The sequence below is a fragment of the Notamacropus eugenii genome, chromosome 6 (genome assembly GCF_028372415.1).
Source record: "Notamacropus eugenii isolate mMacEug1 chromosome 6, mMacEug1.pri_v2, whole genome shotgun sequence".
In the NCBI taxonomy this organism is placed as follows: domain Eukaryota; kingdom Metazoa; phylum Chordata; class Mammalia; order Diprotodontia; family Macropodidae; genus Notamacropus; species Notamacropus eugenii.
Window position 1 is genome coordinate 307,700,671 of NC_092877.1, and position 21,756 is coordinate 307,722,426.

At 38.0% G+C, this 21,756-nt stretch overlaps 1 long non-coding RNA gene across 1 annotated transcript; it reads right to left on the reverse strand.

Annotated features, from left to right (window-relative positions):
- Positions 1-6,036: 6,036 nt before the first annotated feature.
- On the reverse strand, positions 6,037-21,447 carry LOC140509693 (uncharacterized). The gene is made up of 3 exons (XR_011968882.1): positions 21,207-21,447; positions 7,737-8,077; positions 6,037-7,312 (listed from the first exon to the last, which is right to left on the reverse strand). It is a non-coding gene; the product is annotated as an uncharacterized lncRNA (long non-coding RNA).
- Positions 21,448-21,756: the final 309 nt, after the last annotated feature.

Sequence of the window (21,756 nt, forward strand, 5' to 3'; positions counted from 1 at the left end):
ATCAGACTCCAACATCAGATGTCTACTCACTATTCTGTACTGCTTCTTGTGACATAGATGTAGCTAAAACTTTTTTGGTGTCCTAAGCAGCCCTCTAAGACTGTAAATTACAGAAAATTTTTGAGTTTCAACAGTGGATGGATTTTTAACACCAGGAATTTTCCACATCAATGAAATCACAGATCTGGACCAGAAAAAAATATATATGTTTCAGCATTTTTTTTTTCTGTCCTCTATATACTCTCTGTTTCTATTATGGGTCTTTTCAAGGATTTCTCAGAACTTCTTATAAAAGATTGAATGTCATGTTGTAGGTAAGGTTCTTATCCAACTGAGTTAAGAACAGTGACTTAAGGAAAATGTTGGAACAAACTGAACTTTTCCACTCAGCCCCATAACTGAGTCTTTTCACTGCAATAATACTAAACGTAGAGGGTAAAGGTTTGATAATCTTAAAGATTAATGTGTTTTATTGGTTCATAATCTGCAGACAGAGGCTTAATGTCTCCAAAATGCAGAGTTAACACAAGGATATGTAGGTCAGAAGTCCACTTGCTTCTCACAAAGACTCATGAGTGGGGATTACTCTAAGGCGAAGCTTTATACTCATTGGTGATAAGACAGGTAGGCCAATAGTAAATTTTGCGTGGGTTGGGCTCAATTCATAATTATTCTACCAATAGATATCTGAATTACAATTATTAGCCTTGAACTTCTCCACTTTAGATCCTGGGAAATTAGTGTTGCTTTATTTAGCAATGACTACATTAATGGATTATAAACCATGTAAAAGGCTTCCATGCAAAAATTTTTTTTGATCAAAGAAAAACAGCTATTTTTCTATGAATATGAACTTTTTCTTTTGTTTTCAAATTTCCAGATTTCTTGGTACTTATTATTTGACCAATAGGAACACATGGTTTTGAGATACCTATAGAAATTAATGTATAAATCTATATAATGTATGATATGAAATCAACCCGGAAGATAGTATGCTGTATTAGAGAGCTACATTTATTTCCATGTTGTGCTAAATTTTTCTTGAATGCATCATTAAGAATTAACCGTGAACACTAATGATTCTAAATTTCTGTACTTTTAAATCAAGAGTATTGCTTGCATTTTCATCAATATTTACTTTCAATTTCACTTGCTATAGTTGATATTTCTGCTGGAATCTTCTTCACCTTCTGCCATTTTAGCCATTAGTCTAGTCAGTAGCAATGAGAAGTTGGCAAATAACCAGTCTGACAGTGAAATTTTGCTATATGAAGGATATCAAATGGATAGAGTAGGGAATTAATCAATAAGCCAGTAAGAACTTATACAGTATCCCAATAGAAGAGTTCTTTGAAGTCACATAATGGCCCATGAGTATTGTAGTATGGAAATCTCATAATTATTTTTGTTAAGACTGATTATGGTCTTGGTATGAAATCATGGTATGATGGGCAGACTACTTAAATGCAATTTTTAACCAAAAGTTGACTTTCTGTCCTGGCATTTAATCCTGTGATGAAATGTTAACATAAGACTTGTCTCTCCAGTGACTGTACAAAGAACTTATTCCACTGAACAGTTGTCTTCAGTTAGACTAGTTGAAACTAAGGCCATTGGTACAGAAATCCAAGAAATCCAAATGAGGTGGTGAGCTACTTGAAGAGAGATTATGGAATAATTCCACCATGGAAGGATTCCAAAGATAATTCATTGCACACCTGTGCAAACAAAGAAAATAGATTACTGTTTTGATAACCCTGGAGACATAGCACTGCCACAGCCCAGTAATTAAGTCTCAATAAAGCTTTAGATAGGCTAGCACCTTCTGATTGCACCTTTATCTGTAAAGGCACGAGGTAGCAGAGTGGATAGGGTTCAGATCCTACTTCAGACACTTACTAATTATGACCCTGGGCAAGTCTCCTTAAACTCTACTTCAGTTTCCTCAACTGTAAAATGGGAATAATAGCAATACTTATCTTGAAGAGTTGTTGTGGGGATCAAATGTGATCATCAAAATGATTATCAAATGAGATAATATTTGTAGAAAGTGTATAGCACAATGCCTTATATGTAGTAGGCTTTATATAAATATTAATTTTCTTCCCCCTCTCCTTGTTCTTTCCTTCAGTTGTGTCTAACTGCCCCACCTTTCAAAGCCCATTGCTTTGACCTGCTCTATGATTGCTTTTGACCTATTGAACTACTTCTTGAAATGGTCTCTTTGCTTTGAGAAAATGAATGCCTTTTTCATTCCTATGGAATGTCTCTGGTTTACAAAGCAGCTTTGATTTCTGGATTATTGCTTGACCTGTGTATCAGCACCATAGAATCATAGCCAATGCAATATCAGAGCTAGAAGAGACCTTGGATGTCATATTGTACAAACTTCTCACTTTAAGAGAGTAAAACCCAGGTCATAAAGTTCTTGAATTCAGGTCCGCTCCTGGATAAAGACTTAAGCAATAAATAAGGCTATGCTTGTTGCTCTCTGTTGCTCTTGCCTAGGTCCTGGCTGCCACAACTTTCTACTTAGTCCTTCATGCCATTTTTTTCTTGACCTATGAAGTGGTAATAAAGTTTTCCATACTTAGCTAGACTAGTCATTGGACAGTAGACTCAGTCTGGCCAGTTGGATACTGCTGCAATAGTTAACCCTCAAATCCCAAACTCCCTTGGGTTGTGACAATCATTGTTATCCACTGTTAGGCATTAGAAAGAAAGGAATGTAGTCAAGAGAAAGAGAAAAGAGAAAAAACCAAACCAAACCAGGGAGAGAGAAATAAGAAATAGAAAATAATCCATGTTGAGCAGTGGTAGAGTTCTACTAATTACTGTTTTTTAGGTTTCATAGGGCCTTGAGGTTCTTTGATTATCTCATGTGTTCCTGTAATATAAATTAATTTTTAGGTTCTATTTGAATCCTTAGAGGCAGAATGGCATAGTCTTCAGAATCAATTCTACAGTGATTCTAAAACTACTAATTTCCCAAAAGATCCCAGTATGAATCAGTACAGAAAGCTCTTTACTGGAAGCTTCTAACACCAATGACATCATAGTTCTGATAAAAAAAAAAAACAACTAACAATGACAGTTAAATCCTTTATTGTGAGCAGTGAGTCACCTTGAAATAGTGGATAGGGTCAGAAAACATTGGGATCAAGTCCAGTCTTTGACATATATTGATTGTGTGACTGGTTGGCACCTCTCAGTGGTCTAGTCTATTGCCAAGGAAATATTCACAGCACTGACAGTGACTACAAATATGCTGGCATAGTTCTGAATCACAAAGTATAACAGACTCTCTATATAAAAGACAGAAGAAAAACATTTATTCAGACACCAGAAAGCCAAATCCCAACACTAGAAAGCCAAATCCGTCAAAAAGTCAATACATATTAGCAGGGGATAATGCCATTCCCAAGCCTTCCCTGCACTGCTGGGGCCTTCCCACAAGCAAACACAAGACCAGGTGTACCTGCCTGCCTGCATCTTCTCTCCTCTACTCTAACCACTCTCACCAATTTCCTCCCAGTTCTGCTGCACCTTTTCTGTTCCACCTGTTCAGCAAGCTCCTCCTACCACATGTGACTTAGGCTTCCATGTGATTTAAGCAGGTCACATGGATTAATGAATGGGAAAGATCTTCCCATTTAAATGACCATTACACCTAGGAAAACTCCCATAAGGCTAACTTACAGAACAGTTGGTGTGAAATGTGTGTTGATAGAGGGAATTTCCTAATGAAATCACAAGTCAGGAAAAAATTTGTGAGCGGGACTTTTCTTAGAATGTTGTGGAAGAAAATTACTGTTCTTGAATTTTAGTCAACTTTGTCCTGATCAATAGTTTTTCCTGCTTACTCAGGAAAAAATATCCTGTTTATATTTTATAATAATGATGAGACACAAGATGGAGGAATTCCACAGGAAAGATAAAGCAGAAAATATATAGTCTCCATTTGTATTTTTAGAATCACTAAGCAAGGATATCAATATTAATATTAGCACATGACCTTGGAGAAGATTTTCCTTCATAACTATTTTCTCTATAGAATCCCTCTTTTTACTGGTCAACAGTAAACCAATGTCTCTCTTGATTTGGTTAGTGAAAAGACTTTCCTACTCTTAGCTTGGTTATTGCAAACAAGACATTTCTTTCATTGAGACATTAAATGCCTTCTATTGATCTAGCTAGTATTCTAACCCTCCTTGAAATTGATTAAGCCTTTTATTCAAGGGAGAATGATTAGCTATTCAATTCAAGAGAGAAAGAGGACTCTGAAGTAAACCAGAACATATATCTTACAGGACAAACTTTCACTTTTTATAACACAAGTGGGATCTCAGTGTTCTATGCTTCCATAAAGTTGAATAATATTATGCTTCTTATTGTTTGGGGAATGGCCCTAAGACTATATAATAATAAAGTATTATTTCATTTGCTCAATATTATTAAGGAATAAGGTGTTATCTGTTAAGGAACTCCAATTAACTGAAACTCATCTCTCAAGAGTCAAAGCTTGCTTTAAATTTTAACTTTTTCAGTGGAAATCTTTCTAAAATGTATCACACACCTCTTACCTCAATAAACAGATTACCCGGAATACAAGTTAAACTTGATGACTCAGGATTATGAGGAGTAATAAATATTATATCATTATACATAATATAAATTAATAAATACATACACACACATACATACACACACACACACACACACACACATATATTACAGTTAATACCTCAGGGGTTATTGAGGTTGTAGGGGCTTGCTCCCATTCTAAATGCTTATACTCTCTTGTGCTTTTCTAATTGGTGTTTGTTTTGTCTTCTTTCCCATTGTCAGTGGACCCTGTGACTGTTTTTAGCAACATTCCCCCATGTCCTAACTTCACTGCTTCTAATTTGTTGTCAGTTAAAACCTGAGAAAAATCAGATAACTAAGCTTATTGAACCGTTAACTTTGATTTTATACTTTATATGAGAAACTCTTGCAGGATATAGGGGATTTGGGAAAGTCCTATAACATTTCCTGGGGCAGCTAGGTGGTACAGTGGAGAGAGCACCAGTGCAGGAGTCAGGAGGACCTGAGTTCAAATCTCACCTCAGACACTTGACACTCACTAGCTGCGTGACCTTGAGCAAGTCACTTAATCCCCATTGCCTCATCCTGGGTCATCCCCAGTCATCCTGATGAATATCTGATCACTGGATTCAGATGGCTCCGGAGGAGAAGTGAGGCTGGTGAACTGCACAGCCCTGCCTCACTCAAAACAAAGTCAGGTGTAAGTCATGTCATTATTTCTCTGATGGTATGGTCTTCCTCGGCAACGAAGGACAAACACACACATATGACACTTCCCAAATGGATCATTACCATCTGCTGTTATAATGCTGCATTTCATAAAACTCAAATAAAAACAGGTTTTTTGAAAGATTGAAGAAGGCAAAATAGAACTCATCATCCTTCATATATAGAAATATTCTTTTTGGTGTTCCTTAAATTCAGAATAAAAAATATGAACTTTTAAGAATAGAACTCCCTACAGAACTTTCAGAAAATGAATATACTTGCCAATGAGTAAGTTCCTTGACAGAGTATTGTAGTCTGGTCACATAGTTATGCTCTAGGCCATATGCCCAGGTGTTGCTAAAGGGGTTGCCCTGTAGTAGTCCCTCAGTGGGAGGCTCCTGCAGTTCTGGACAGCTTTTCATCAGGTGACATTGATGTTGCTTCTCGAGGTAGCTGTTTCTGCAATTCAATGCAGTTTCTAGCAAGTGTCATTGACATCTCTTATTCTGGCCATTCTGCAAAGTGGCTACTGTCCAGGTGGCACTAGTATTTTGACATAAAAAACAAACAGCTCTGCAGTGGTCACTGTACTGCTATTGCAGAGAGACAGAGAGAGACAGAGACAGAGAGACAGACATCAAGGAACAAGTTACTACTTTTGAATTACTGTTCTCTGCCCCTGACACTAGGCCTAGCTGGGTAACCCTTCTGTAACAGAGGCACTTCAGCCTTCTCCTCCTTGTTATCACCATCTTAAACTATTCATTATATTGGGAATAATAATAATTATTTTAATAGATAGCATTTATGTGGGACTTTAAGGTTTGCCAAGTGCTTCATGTATATTATCTCATTTGATCGTCACAACATCACTGTAATGTTGGTCCTATATTATTCTCATTTCACAGATAAGAGAAACCAGGACTCTACATACTGTACCACCTACCTTCTTCTGCCTTGGTGAATGCTCTTCAGTTCTGTAGCAGCTTAACAATGCACTCTTATTTATTTTCATTTGTTTCTGAACTTGATATGAATCTCCTTGAGGGCGATAGGGTGGGGTTGTTTAAATTACCCAGACTCTTATTAGCTGTGTTTCTGGGAGGATAGTAGTAGGGAGTCAGAGGAAAGCTATGTAAATCCCTGCCACAAAAATAAAGGGAGAGAATTTTTTTTATCATAATAAATATTCAAAGTCTTTGTGAGCATGATTGCAGACTTCTCTTAAGGAACAAGTTTCATAGGGTTTGTGACAACTCTCTCCTTCCCAGCTTAAAGACTGCTTAGTTTTCCACATTCACAGGGATGGTCCAGTTAGTTGAAGTTCTTAGCATTTTGGTTAACCAAGCATAATCAAAATGTTATTTTACTTATTTTTTGTTTATTTCATCTTGACATCTTGAGAAATGTCCAAATGTAGCTGCTTCATTCAACTTATGCCCATATATTGGCTTAGAATTCACAATAGAGGCTATTTATGTCAAGTTTTAAGTAGAAAATATCTCCTAAAGATTATTTTCCAAAATTCCCATTTTTAATAAATACAATTGAAGAAAATATCTCATCTTTGTAATTTTATTGTATCCTCCTGAAATCCCAACATTCAATTTAGTTAGAATTCAAATCTGTGAAACAGAAGTTAACACATTTCTTCAGTTTTCTATTTATCCATGATCACTCAGTTGTTGCTGGCTGTCTTTGTCACTGCCAACCAGGGGGTGCTATTCATTCAGCTATAACAGAGTTTCCTTGGCTGGAAGTTGCACTTATTTTGCTCAAGTAAACCTAACAGATTCTGGTGGATATCAGCTGTTCCTTCTTGAGTCATTCAGACTTCATCCTGATTCCCTTTGTCGCCAGTGCAAACACCAGAAGGAGATGGCATGTTATCCTGTTAGTCAGGGCAATAAATTAGGAGAGAACACCAAATTCTACATTTTCTGGTGATAAGCCAATGTAGCACAGATTCTAGGATCCCCATGAAAGGTTAGATAGAAGGGGAGCTTTATCACTCATCCTGGAAAAGAGCAAGGCAGCATTAATAAAGGGAAATCACATTTCATCTGTGATGAAGGCAGTTAGTTCTTTCTGTCTATGTGGTGCACAACTTAGATCTGTACTTGGAGAGACCCTAGATTCTTAGAATACAGGTGTCTTGAAATGCAGAGCTTTAGGCACATCCTTCCCCCCTTCTCCCCTCCAGTTAATAGCCTTTATAAAGGACCTTTTGGCCTTCTCTTTGTGTTGCTGGAGGGGAAGGAGAGAGGGCCTCTGAAAATGTGCTCTTGCACAGGATCCAGTGCATTTCTGAAGAGGGTGGTGGAGGAGAGGGTGAAGGTGCCTCAGTGGCACTGGGTATGGCTGTAGTACAATGGCTGTGCCCTCAATACACACATTTCAAAGTGGGCGTGAGACAGAACAGACCAGGGAACTTTACTGACCTTATGTCCAGTGGAGTTTGTCCTTTGTTCTCGCTGGGCACCACATTGTGCAAATAGACCTTGTGTGTTGTGGAGACTACCTTGTGATAGGCAGAATTATGAATTAGAGGATGCTTGCTTTCCATGAGCTGCCATTTCCCTGTTTGCATGCTTTTCTGCTTTTGGTCTCCCTTATCTCACCCTTCTTCAGAGCGTAAGGCTTGTATGCTGCCTTTCTGGGCAGCTTCTTTCCTCTGCATGGTTTTTGAATTTTCTCCCTAGTCAGTGTCCCACCTGAGGAGAGTGATGAAAGTTGGTCCCTGTTCAGCTGAAAGTTCCATCACCAACTGGAGTGGAGGAAGCTGGGTACAAATAAAACAGAAAAACCAGCCCACATTGGTTGCTTGGTGTCTGTGGAGCACTAAGAACCAAGGGATTAATACACAAGGGAGGAACTGGCTGCTGGGGAGTGATTCTTTCAGGTCCCTTGGAGTTCACGTTAGATAAAGAAATCAGAATTAATCAAGTGTTAGTGAGATGACCATTTGAATCACTCTGAGTTCCCAAAATTTTAACTTCTCTTTCATACGTGTGTATTATTACGAGCTCTAAGTCATTGTTGATATGATGTAGAAGTCATTTGTTAGCCTTCATTTTCCTTTAGCCTCTTTTTCATTAAAGCTTCCTTGGGTTGTGGCCTGTTCTGTTATGGACCTTTTAGGAAGCTGGGAAAGGAACTTGTTCCGTGCAATTCCCTCATTGACCAGGCGTGATCAGTATTGAAGTGGAATTTGACCAGAACCAATGAGTCACTCACACAGAAATAACAAAAACTGTTATCCATATAAAATATTGCCCTTTTCATATCTGGGCATTTTATTTTCAGGTAGGGAAAGAAAAGGACTAAGGGACTAAGATAACAGTATTAGAAGAAAAAAATTGGGTAAAGAGACTTTTTACCTATTCATTTCTCACCATCATGGGACTGGCTATCATATGTGTGCATGAGACTCATCCTATTCCTGGTCAGCCATGTTGTGAAATGGACTCCTTAAAAGAAGCTCTTTTAGCCCTTCCCTTTGTCTGGGTATTACAAGAGTCAGGGGAGGTATGCCTGGGAACGTCTATTTGCAAACACAGAGGAACTAAGACCCCAACTTCTAATTATGCCTTCTCTGGGGAATCTCAGAAATTTGCGTAAATCCCCATACAGTTCTGTTGGGATTTATAGGTATTCTTATTCCTGTTAATAGATTAAAAAAAAAAATTTAGGTAATTAGATTTTTGAAGAGCACTTATGACCCCCCCCCTTTTTTTTTGGTGTTGAGTCAGTCATGTCTGCCTTTTTGTGACCCCATTTGGAGTTTTCTTGCCAAGAATGTGGTTTACTGTTTCCTTCTTTACCTCATTTTACAGATGAGAAAACAGAGGCAAACAGGGTGAAGGGATTTACCCAGGATCACATGGCTAGTAAGTATCTGAGGCTGGGTTTGAACTCATGAAGTTGAGTCTTTCTAATTCTAAGCTCACTGCTCTACTACACCACAGGTCCACAAATATTTTACTACCAAAAATCTTTATTTTTTAAAGTCCCAAGCTAAAATGAATAAAAAAACAAATCTAACTCCGACTCCTCCTCCATCTTCCTGCCTCCTTTTCTCCTACCTCTAGTTCCATCTTTTCTTGTTTCTGAAGAGAGCTGTTCTACTTAAACTATAGAGGGGGGGGATAGAGCTTGAACTTGACAGGGTCCTGATGGTTCCGTTCCTTCAAAACAGAAAAAACTGAGTTTAGCACCTACTTCTTACTGTTATTTACTTTACTGAAGCCAGGTTTTCCTGACATTGAGCCCAATTTCCTATAGCAAGAATAATTGCTCAAAATAACAAGCTGTCATATGGTATGCTTCCTTTCCTGGGACACTTCAGGTGAATTACCTTGACCATCACCATTCTGCTACCTGTTCCAGCAGATGCCTGCCTAGGAGTGAACTTGTGGTTTCCTAGAAGTCTTTTTATTCTCCGCCAGAATAGGGTTTTGGAGATCTTTGCCCTTCTCTGTTACATCCTCCCCAACCTCATTCTTCGACAAAAGAATGATTTTTATGCCCCAGGTGTGTTTTGTAGAATTTAATTAATTCATTGGAATTACTGGAATTCACTGGAATACTCACAGTATTGTGCCAGTTCACAATACAGGTAAGGTTGGAAAATTCTGGCCTAGATGGTTGTAACAGCAAGGACCCTGGCATACACAGGAAAGCCTGCTGTACAGGTTCTTAGATCTGCTTTTCTGAAAGGAAAACAACTCTTGAGGGGTCAATAATCTACTTTAATCAAGCACATATATCATTCACTTATTTGAGGGGAAAAAGTCAGCACCCTGAACTTTAGAGAAAATACAAACAGAAATTACAAACAGAAAGACCAGCAGACAGGGCTTCCAACTGTCTGACCATAGACAATACATACATTATTACCAGAGAGAGAAGCACCAACGTCTGAGTTTTCAAACCTGGGGGGCTCCTTGGCAGCTACCCAGAGTCTCATCTGGCACACAAACCTTCTTCCAAAAAATAAGCTCCAAAGTAAAACCTTATCTCAGAGTATGTATACTGTTCAAGGCTGGAGCGCAGGACACTTATGACCCAGTGCCTCATTAGAAAGTAACAAAAGGTATCTGAGGCCTGTTAATGGGCAGGGAAGATCTTTAACTCTTTCCCCTACCTACTATTGACCTTCTATGAACATTACCATGGTGTACAATTAAAAAATTAGTCCTATGTTGCTATATTTTATAGTAAAGGTTCTGTGGGAAAAATTGCATGACATTATTTCATTATACCTTTACTTTCTATAGCCAAGTGGTTTGTCATATATATTTTTAGATAGTCACTTTTTCTGTGAAACCCTAATGACTTTTAAGTATATTGGAATAGCCACCCTGTCTGTTGATTCACCATTGTACTCAGAATGCCTATAGCTTTGTCTACTTAAGTCTAAAGTACAAGTGACAAGAAAACTGAAAGTATTTAGAGGATGCCATTTGCAGGACAGGTTATATATATCACTAATCTCAGATTACTGTTTCACATCCAATCAATCAGCAGGTGTTTATTGAGTGGTTGTTGTGTGTGCCACTTCCTCTCAGACCTTGATCATTAATCATTTTCTCTGTCAGAAGTTTTGGGAAGGAAGGAATAGCTGTGTATCCGAAGCTGTGAGGGTACAGAGCTTCCAGCTATTCCCCAGGCCTATTTTGCCAGGTTAGGAAGTAGCCTTAGGGCTGGTGTCCTATGGTGAAGGAAAGAATTCCAAATGGGAAGTTGGCAGCATAATAGAGCATGGTTGAAAAGTTTAAATGACTGAGAGGGCATTTGTGTTTAGTTCTTCAGAGTTTATGATTCATGGTACGTGTGGGGAGAAGGAAAGGGGTGGGGAGAGAGAGAGACAGAGAGAGAGAGAGAGAGAGAGAGAGAGAGACAGAGAGAGAGAGAGAGAGAGACAGAGACACAGAGACAGAGACAGAGAGACAGAGAGACAGAGAGAGAGAAAGAGAGAGAGAGAGAATATGAAACTGATAGCACAAGGTAATCTAAGACATAGGCTCTTTATAAACATCTTGTGAGAACCCTTTCCAGTAACTCCTTTCTGTCTGCATACAAATACGACCAAGTATCTGCCTCCCTCTTCAATGTTAGTGATAAAATACCACTTGTGCTACATGATAGGTAACCACTTGTGAAAAGATACAGAAATGAGAAATGAAATATTGTGTGTGAGGAACGGATAGTACCTGTTTTTACTGGAATGGTAAGTATATGAAAGGGAGTATTGTGAAACTACTATAAAGGAAGAAGGGCAGCTAGGTGGTGCAGTGGATAGAGCACTAGTACAGGAGTCAGGAGGACCTGAGTTCAAATCTCACCTCAGACACTTGACACTCACTGGGCAAGCCACTTAACCCCAACTGCCTCATCCTGGGTCATCTCCAGTTATCCTGATGAATATCTGGTCACTGGATTCAGATGGCTCTGGAGGAGAAGTGAGGCTGGTGACCTGCACAGCCCTCCCTCACTCAAAAGTCAAGTGCAAGTCATGTCATTATTTCTGTGATGGCATGGTCTTCTTTGGCAGCAAAGGACAAACACATACATACATACATACATACATACATACATACATACATACATAAAGGAAGATAGGGGTCAGATCATGAAAAGCTTTAAGGAAAATTTTTTTATTTTATCCTAAAGATCATAAGGAGCCACTGAAGATTTTTGAGTATGTGGAAGGTGACCCGTAAGATCTTTGTTTAGGCTTAAACAGTTTGACAGTTGTATAGAGGATAGGCTGGTAAGGGTTTGGGGGATTTTGGAGCTAAGGATATTAATTAGGAGGCTATTGTAATAGATCAGTGAGAAGTAAAGAGGACCTGAACTAAGTTGGTGGTGTCTAAGTGAAGAGAAGACAGATGTGAGAAATATTTTAAATACAGAATAGATAAGATTGACTGACCAATATGTGGGGTTGGGGAAGAGAGTAGCAGTTTGTCGGGGAAAGTGGAGTTGAGGAAGACTCCAAAGTTGCATACCGGTGTGACTGGAGGGATGGTGATGCCCTAGGTAAAAATAGGGAAGGAAGTTAGGGAGAGGTGCTGGTTTTGAGAAGCATATGAGTCCTATTTTGATCCTGTTGAATTTGAGATACCAATGGGGCATCTAGGTGTAGAAGTTCAATGATTTTCAATACTTGATCCCATTTACATAATTCTGAAATTTCTGAGTAACGACTAAATTTAAGGGTCCCACACTTTTCATAGTTTTCTATTAGTCTTTAAATATTTCAAGCTAGACTTTGGGGAAGATCATTGCTATATATTCAGAATTCTTAAGCCTTTCAAAATGCTTTTTATTTATAATTTGATCATCTAAATCAGGAATAATACTTTTTTGTATCATGAATTTCTCTGTTATTATAAAACCTATGGATGCCTTAACAGAATAATGTTTTTAAAAGCATAAAGTAAAATACATAGGATTATAGAGGAAACCAATTATTTTGCAGTACATTTATCAAAATTAAAATAAAAAATTCACAGAATACAGGATATGAATTCCTAATCTATCTTTTTCTTCTTGTTCTGCTCACTTCACTCTGTATCAATTGATGTAAAACTTCCTGGTTTTTCTAAAACCACCTCTTTTATGTTTCTTACAGTGCAATAATCATATACCATAATTTATTCAGCCACGACTCAATAAATGGGCATGCCCTTAGTTTCAATTTTTTTTCCTTTTCTTTTTTAGTCCCTCCCTTCAAATTGACCCTGTGAAGTTGAAGTGCATTTTGGCTTTGACTACACTGTCCTTGGCATTTTTCTCTGTCTTCATCTTCCTTATTCCTATCCTTCTCTCTTTCCCTGTTGAGTTTGATGTATTTCTATAACAAACTCTCTCTCTCTCTCTCTCTCTCTCTCTCTCTCTCTCTCTCTTTTTCTGCCTCATTCTTCTTTTTCATTTTTGTTTAAGAAAGAGGTTCATCTGAAGTCTGCTCTCCCCAACCCTTTCCTCCATGGGTGTATACTTTTCTTCTGACACATTGTAGTTATGAGAAATTGAAAATTATACTTCCTTCTTCCTATTTTTTTATATTAGTATCTTTCTTCTACCCTTCTTTTTTCTTTTGTTAAAACCTTCAGAAGAGAACAAATCCATTTCCAGGACCTCTGTTTTTCTTAGTCAAATCCCTCAATATCCTTTGAAGACATTAAAGATCCTGAAAGGTAGGGATTAAAAAAGAAAAGGAAAAAGGAAAAAAAAAACACTTGAAGCGGATGAAGGGCATGTCCATCTATTGGTTAATGACTGAACAAATTATGGCAAATGAATACAATTGATTATAGCCCTGTAAGAAATATAAAAGGGATGGTTTTATAAAATGCCAGGAAGTCTTATATGAACTGATACAGAGTAAAGTGAGCAGAACAAGAAGAAAAAAATAGAACACGAATTCTTCCTGAGGACTGTGAACTTCCCCTCTCCCATCTATTAGAATGTGAATACTACATCATAATATAGCCCCCTTTAATTGCTTAACTAAATTTAGCTTTTGAGGTGTGTCTTGACTCTTGGGTTTGCATTTCAAAGTTTCAATTCAGTTCTGGTGTTGCCATCAGGAGCGTTAAAACGTTCCTATTAAAAGTACATTTCCCTCTTCCATTCCTTCAGTATAATTCACTCAGCTTTAAAAAATAAGTTATTCTTTGGTGTAAGCCTAGAACTTTGAATTTTGGAATACTGAATTTCAAGATATACTCATATATAGTAAAAGCAACTATGTTTTGTGTGATCCTGACTGTGGTTTCTTTGTAATTGAACTCCTTTTTGGGCAGGGACTGTCTTTTGACTCTTTTGGTATTCCCAGTACTTAGCACAGTGCCTGGCACATACTAGGCACTTAATAAATGTTTACTAAATGATTGATTTGCAGTACTTTTTCTTTGATGTGGATTTTAGCTCTGAATTGTGGCTATGACACTCTTAGGACTTTTCCTTTGGAGGTTTCTTTCAAGAGGTGATCAGTAGATTCATTCTATTATATTTTCTATTCTTTCTAGTCTATACTTTGCCTTTTGGTTCTAATAGATATTTACAGCTTTCATATATGACATTTTGAAATATAGTGTACATGAATTTGCTAAAAAATATTTTTTTAAGGAGGCTAGTAATTATTAAGTTAATTCTCCTGACTTATTTTCTAGTTCAGTTGTTTGTTTTTTGATAGAGATATCTAATATTTTCTTCTATTTTAAAAAAATTAATATTTCTTGTAGTCTCATGGAGTCATTGACGTCTGTTGACCAATTCTAATTTTTGGGGAGCCTATTACTTAGGCAAGGCTTATAACTTTCTCTTTTAATTTATTTATTCTTTCAGTTCTCTTGTTTCTCAGAGCCCTTTTTTCATAGTGTCTCTGAATCTATAATAATTGTTTATAGTGGTTCGTGTCTTCTCTTATGTTTCCTCTTCTCTCTCATCTCGGTTCCTGAAATGATACTTTGTGTAAGCTCCAGGCTCCACTCTCTGCTGTGATTTTGGATAGGGTATCTTCTCACCATTCTGAAGTGCCTTATTGCATCTCAGATCTCACTTGTACAAATTCTCCTACCATCAATGCAGGTTAAAATTCTTCAGTGACTTCTTGTCTGGTGTGATTTTTGCACATATATTTCTGTAAATCCATCATAGAGGATCTCAGTTCACTAGAGGTCTTCCTGGGTCTTGAGACCTCTGTTTGGTCTTTCCCCTTCAATTTCTCTCTCTTTTTTTGCTCTTCTGTCTTTATTTTGAGGTTTCCATTGTTCTTCCATTCACTGAGGCTTGCCACCTGGGTATGAGCCTCAGCTATTCACTTCCTTAAAACCCCAGCTCCCAGGCCCAATATCCAAACAATTGCCAGATCTTGTCTATTCTACCTCTTCAACGTCTTCAACACCCACCTCAGTTCTCTTGTCCAGTTGACCAGTTTAGGCTTTTATCACTTCTTGCCTAGAATATTGTAATAACTTCTTAATTAGGCTTCCTGATTTCAGTGTCTCCTGTTTTTTATCCATCTTCCACTCTACTGCCAAATTGATATTCCTAAAGCGTAGGTATGATCATGTTATTCCCCTCGTCAAACAGCTTCACTGCTCCTATTTCTTCTAGAATTAAATAAAAGCTAGACTATTGGTAGGTTAAAGCCTCTCACAGTCTGGCTGTAGTCTATCTTTTGAGACATTTCACATTCCTCCCTCTCATGAATTCTGTATTTTAGCCAAACTGGCCTACTTGTTCCCTAGGAATATTATATCTCTCATCACAGTGCCTTTGTATATGCTGTTTTCCATGTCTAGAATGCACTACCTACTGACCTTTGCCTCCTACCTAAGCCCTTTCCTGATTTCCCCCACTTGCTATAGCTCTCCCCACCTCTCACACCCATATATTATATTTACATTTGCATATATTACACTGCAAACATTACACATATCCATATATATGTAGAATGCAACCTCCATCAATGCAGAAACTGTTTGATTTGTCTCTATGTCCCCAAGACCTAGTAGAGTACCCTGAACACAATTGATATTTAATAAGTGCTTACTGAATTGAAGTTTACCATGCTCTTTTGAAGATTCCTTTCTCTCTCCTCACCCTACATCCTTCCAGTTCATGCCCTCCTCACTTCTTTCCTTTATTATTACAATAGCATCCTCATTTGCTACTTTGCTGCAAGTCTCTTCCCTCTCCAGTGGTCACACAGTTACCAAAGTGATTTTCTTAAAAAGTGCATGTCTAAGTATATTACTTCTCTGCTCAATAAACTGTAGTGGTTCCATGTAGGATCAGAATCAAACTCTTCTTTTGGCATGTAAAGCCCTTCACACCCTTGACCCAACCTACCCTTTCAGTCTTATTATGAATTATTCCCCTTCCTGCTTTCTGCAGTCTACCCAAACTGGTCTTGCTGTTGCTCACACAATATTCTAAGTGAATCCCTTTGTAATCTTTGAAGAGCTATACAATATTATCTCTTATTCCATCCCCGTGCCCAGAATGCACTCTTTCCTTGGTTTCATCTCTTAGGATCCCTAACTTCCTTCAGAATTCAGCTCAAATGCCACATGTAGTATGAGACCTGCCCTTCCTACCTTCCTTACAGAAATTACTTTGTGTTTATTTTTAGTCTGCAGTTATTGATGTTCATTGTTCTGTGAGAGCCAGTATAGTAGTGTTTAGAGTACAGGCTGAGACCAGGAAGACATTAGTTCAAGTCCCACCTTTGAAATATATTGGATATGTGACCCTGGGCGAGCTGGGTGGCACATCAGAGAATGTGCTGAACTTTGAAGCCGGAAGATCTGAATTTGATACTTACTAGTTGTATGATCCTGGTCATGTAAGCTCCCTGAATCTCAGTTTCCTCAACTGTAAAATGAGGAGGAGAATTTGATAGCCTCTAAGGTCTCTTTCAGCTATAAATATATGATTCTATGACATCCTCTCAATAATCTAGGGAGCTTTCTAAGAATAGAGCTAGGTACTGATTAGTGAAGTAACGAATTCCATGAAGTGATGGCCTTGTTTGAATTTTCATTGCATATTTCCATTGGGCTGGAACCATTTGCCATATTTTGCATATAATTATAACTTTCTGTGAATTAGAATAATGTGACCACTTCATAGGATTAATATTTTTTTGCACTGCTTGAGACCTAGCTCTATAAATTACAGAGAAAGTGATGACCTGTATTGATATAAAGTGCTTCCTTATCTGGGAGTTCCCAATACACCAATGAAATCACATGTCTACCCCTACCCCCATCTCCTGCACTTATACGTATACATGCTGTTTTCCCAAATAAAATGTAACCTTTGATTTTAATATATATTTGGAAGGCATGAGGGAAAAACACCAGGGCCATGAGGACGAGGGCTATTGATCCTGGTCAAGTTTAATTATTTGTACTTTTACCTTGACTCCTATCCATGCCCACTTGATTCAGGAGAAATTCACCCTTCTCTAGCACCAGTAGGAAGACAGTCCATTACTTTTCCTTTTGTCCTTTTAATGCAGTTGATAAATAATCAAAAAATCTTTCTGCAAATTTTTATTATACCTAATAGAACAAAGTTCCCCCCTTAGAGATGAGACCTAACAGGTAGCCAGTGGTGGGTATGAAGAGCCCATAAAGGTGTTGATTAGGAGTATTGATAGAAATGATAACATGAATTACCTGGTTTGCGATCTAGGAAAAATGCTGATAGAGGAACAAGTGTAAGAAAGTTATAATTAGGATTATAACTAGAAACACTTGAGCCATAAAGGACTGAGGTACAGGGAAGAAGTAGAGTGTCTGTGAAACAGATAATTCAGGATATAATTTTGAACAGAAATAATTTTGCTTGCAACTTAGCTGCTGTAGTTGCTAGTTAGCATTGTGTAATAGTTCCCCAATTGTCAAGTGATTTAAATGGTTATTTTGGAATTTCTATTTTTCCAGTGCTTATCATTCTATGCCTGCTGAAAAACAAACAAAAAGAGTAATCAATTGAGAACATTTTAATGAGACAAACCAGTCTGTAGCTGTTGGTGACTTGCATCCAAGTATTTGTTCAAATACAGGGAGGTTATGCATGGGTGTTTGATGGAGAGAGAGGGGTGGTGCTGGGGGCTAATAATTGAGGAAATCAAAAAAAAATTACAGATTTTCTGGTAACTTTTCAGCTATGGAAAAGGGTCACTTATGGGGAGGGTTTATTCTAGAATGTACTTTGAACAGATGGCTTGCATAACTTGTTTTCAATCCCCAACCAAAAAGGATTTGGGAACAAAGTGATAATTCAGCCATTACATTAGTTGGAACTTTGGAAATGTTGTGGATGATCTGAATGCTAAGATAAGCACACATGCATATTAAACTAGGTAGTCATGTTCTGTCTTTCCCCTAAGCACTGTACTACTCTATAGAATATTGTATTTGCTTGCATTTTCAGGTGGCAATATGTTTTTCCCCACTTGAAAGGTGAGGAAAAAAAATCACATCAAATAGTTAAATGATCAGCCTGAAGTTACTCAAGTCAGTAGCAGCATCAGGGGAACTTTGAGTGATTTCTGTTGGGACTTTTTTAAAAGAGCTCAGAAACTGACAAGGCATTGGCAGTCATTTATATCGCCCAGTTTTGACGTTATTCTTATCTAGTCGGGTTACTGATTAAAACTATGTCATGGTCATCATTTTAGGTTTCCTGGGTTTGAAAGTGTCAATATTCCACTAGTTACCACTAGATCAAAATGAACCATGGAGTATTTAATTAAATCATTTCTTTTGGATTCTAATGTGGTTTCAGTGTTTTATAATTATAAGGGGCATAGTCTGTCCTATTGCCAGATTTAAAGAGAAAAAGTTAATTTGTTCATAACCTTGGCATTAGTTGAGAGAGAATTAGGCAGTGGTCATCAAAAGAAAGAATAGACTTTAAAATTATGCTAAAGAAGAGAGAAGCTTGTGCCATATAAAATGAATGGTTTCATATTTAGAAAACTCTAGTTTAATTAACTATGGGACAGTGAATATTTTTGCTTTGAAACAAGTCTAAAACTGAAATTGGTTTGTTGCTTCCTCTCACTGTTCCTATCCAGGCTGATAGGAATGTAGTGATTTGTCATAGGGAGGAGATTGGCTAGTGATAACTTGTGAGGGAAGCTTTGGAAAATGTGAACTAATAGGTATTCATTACTTTTTAAAATTGGAGATCTTTAGGCTTGCCAGGAGAGATAACAAAAATCCTTAGGTTTGCAGGTCATTGGTAGATATCTTGTCAACTATTATGCTTAAGAGGCCAAAACGACTCTCCCATTTTAGAAGAAACTTTTCTTTGATGTGATATTGAAAATGCTTTTTTGGGGGGTGGGTGGGTGGGGAATGGATAGGTGAGGGTGTGTGTGTGTGTTCATCCTTAGTTGCTGAAGAAGACCATGCCATCAGAGAAATAATGACATGACTTGCCCTTGACTTTGTTTTGAGTGAGGGAGGGCTGTGTAGGTCACCAGCCTCTCTTCTCTTCCAGAGCCATCTGAATCCAGAGACCAGATATTCATCAGGATGACTGGAGATGACCCAGGATGAGGCAATTGGGGTTAAATGACTTGCTCAAGGTCACACAGCTAGTGAGTGTCAAGTGTCTGAGGTGAGATTTGAACTCAGGTCCTCCTGACTCTTGCACTGGTGCTCTATCCACTGCACCACCTAGCTGCCCAGGTTGGGGGGTGGGGAAGGATGTGTAAAGTTTTATTTAAGAACCAGTTGCTCCTACTCTGCAACAGGAAAGGACTGCATTCAGAGTACTTTGAAATACTACCTAGGGTGGGATGCCTCTATTCAACTTTCTATTCCACCAACCTACTCCATGTCTGACCCAGAATTCCAAATCCTAGGGACAAGCCTGGGAATTTCTTTATCTATAAATGCAGTATTCAAGCTGCAGTCAGTCATTCTATACTCTGATAACTGTGATGGCTCACTGGTGTGTTGCCAAGTATCTGCCTATGATTTGAAAGCACAGCTGGGAGTAGTCTCTCAGTTGGCATTGAGTTAAATTGGTCACCTCAGTGGGAAGGGAAGGAGCTAATTAAGTTGGTAAGACAAATGAAAAAGGAAAATGACCAGAAGGCAAGAAAATACCTATTCTAGTTTCTGAAGTTTCAACCATATGATGAGTAGGGAGCCACATGAGGACAGAAGAATGATAGGTCTTTCAGGAAGGGAAATGATATATGTAGAAGGAATCTTGAGAGTTCAGAGAAGACCCTACTGTATGAAAGGGGTGCTTGGTGTTTCTAGGTTTTAAATTTAGGTCACAAGTTGAAAAGCTAATCTTGAATTGGGTGGTGGTATTTAGCTGAACTGCATTTTAGATTATTGTGTGGGCCCCCTTTACAGTAATTTAAAATTAGATACATTTGGAATTGATGTGACTTATAGAAGGACATGGACAAGTTGCCTAGGATGGGCAATCACACCCTAATTGTGATCTTTAGCTAGATAACCCATATTGTTGGCATCACAGACTTTTTGGAATGCTGGCATACATAATGACAGCTGGAAGCAATGCCAACCTAAAATGATAGAATCTGCTTCCCTTCAAACAAAGCTCTTTTTAAAATGGAGACCCCTTACCCTCTGTTTTTTGTAAAATAGGCAATAAGTTTGTGATGTGTTTTCGAAGAGGACTATGACATCAGAGAAATGATGACATGAGTTGCACTTGACTTTGTTTTGAGTGAGGGAAGGCTGTGCAAGGTCACCAGCCTCACTTTCTCCTCTTGAGTCATCTGGATCCCCTCCCTCTTTTAATGTGTTCTCTAACATTGAGAGATCACCTAATCTATCCTAGGACATTATGAATAGCTCTGGAAACTCATACATATTTGGACTGGATTCATGATTTCATTGGTTTAGAGAGCATTTACATCATCAAACCCCTTCTGTCAATGAAATCTCTAAGTGCTCTGCAACTTAGAGTCTTGCAGAGTTGCCTGGGGTACTGAAAGGCTGTGACTTTTCCAGGGTCTTTCTACTGTCAAGGCCAGCTCATTATCAATTACACAATGTTGTCTAAATAACTCATTTCTTAAAAAAAGGCTATATTATTTTCCTTGGGAAAGTGAAGGTGATAGAATACATAAAAAGACAGGAAGGTCTGAATTTAAAGCCTGCCTCAGACATTTACTTACTTGGGCAAGTCACTTAACCTTGTCTCAACCTCAGTTTCCTTGTTCAGAAAATGGGGTTAATAACAGCACCTGCCTCACAGTGTTCCAGTGAAGATCAAAGAATACATGTTAAGTGCTTTGCAAACCTGAAAGTATTATATTAATACTAGTAGCTATTATTATTCTTATTAACATATTATTGTATAGATTAATTGAGACTTAAAAAGTTTACCTTGTTCAGTCCCAGTGGGGATTGAATGATACATTCATGGTAGATAGGTAGCCTTGGCCCCTGTGTTCTGCCACTGAGGTCATACAGCTTTTCTGAAGGCATTTACGAATTTTCTGTGAGGTGGAAAAAAAGCAATGTTTCAATGGCAAAAAGCAAGCATGTAAAGATCCTCCCCATATGCACACACATGTTGTTTGGGCACATTGCCAGCCCTGGAGTGATTGATTAAAACAGACTTCCTTTTCAGCCATGCTGGGAAAGGGAGGAAGGGCACCTTTGAAAGAGCTGGGGCTGTGCATCACCTTTCTTCTGCTTAAAGCAAACTTATTTTAGAAAGACAAATGACTGCCTATTCTGTAATAACGTTCAAAATCATTCTTAAAATACATTTGTACATTGTTACTCTGAAGCAGATTTCAGAAACTGGAAGATAGTCTATTAGTGGTACTTATTAACTTCCCCAGATAACTCTGACTGGAGTTTTTGGTTTGTTCTAAAATTGCTAAGGATCTTGGAACAGGGCTGGCAGTTCTCAAACTCAAATCGTCAA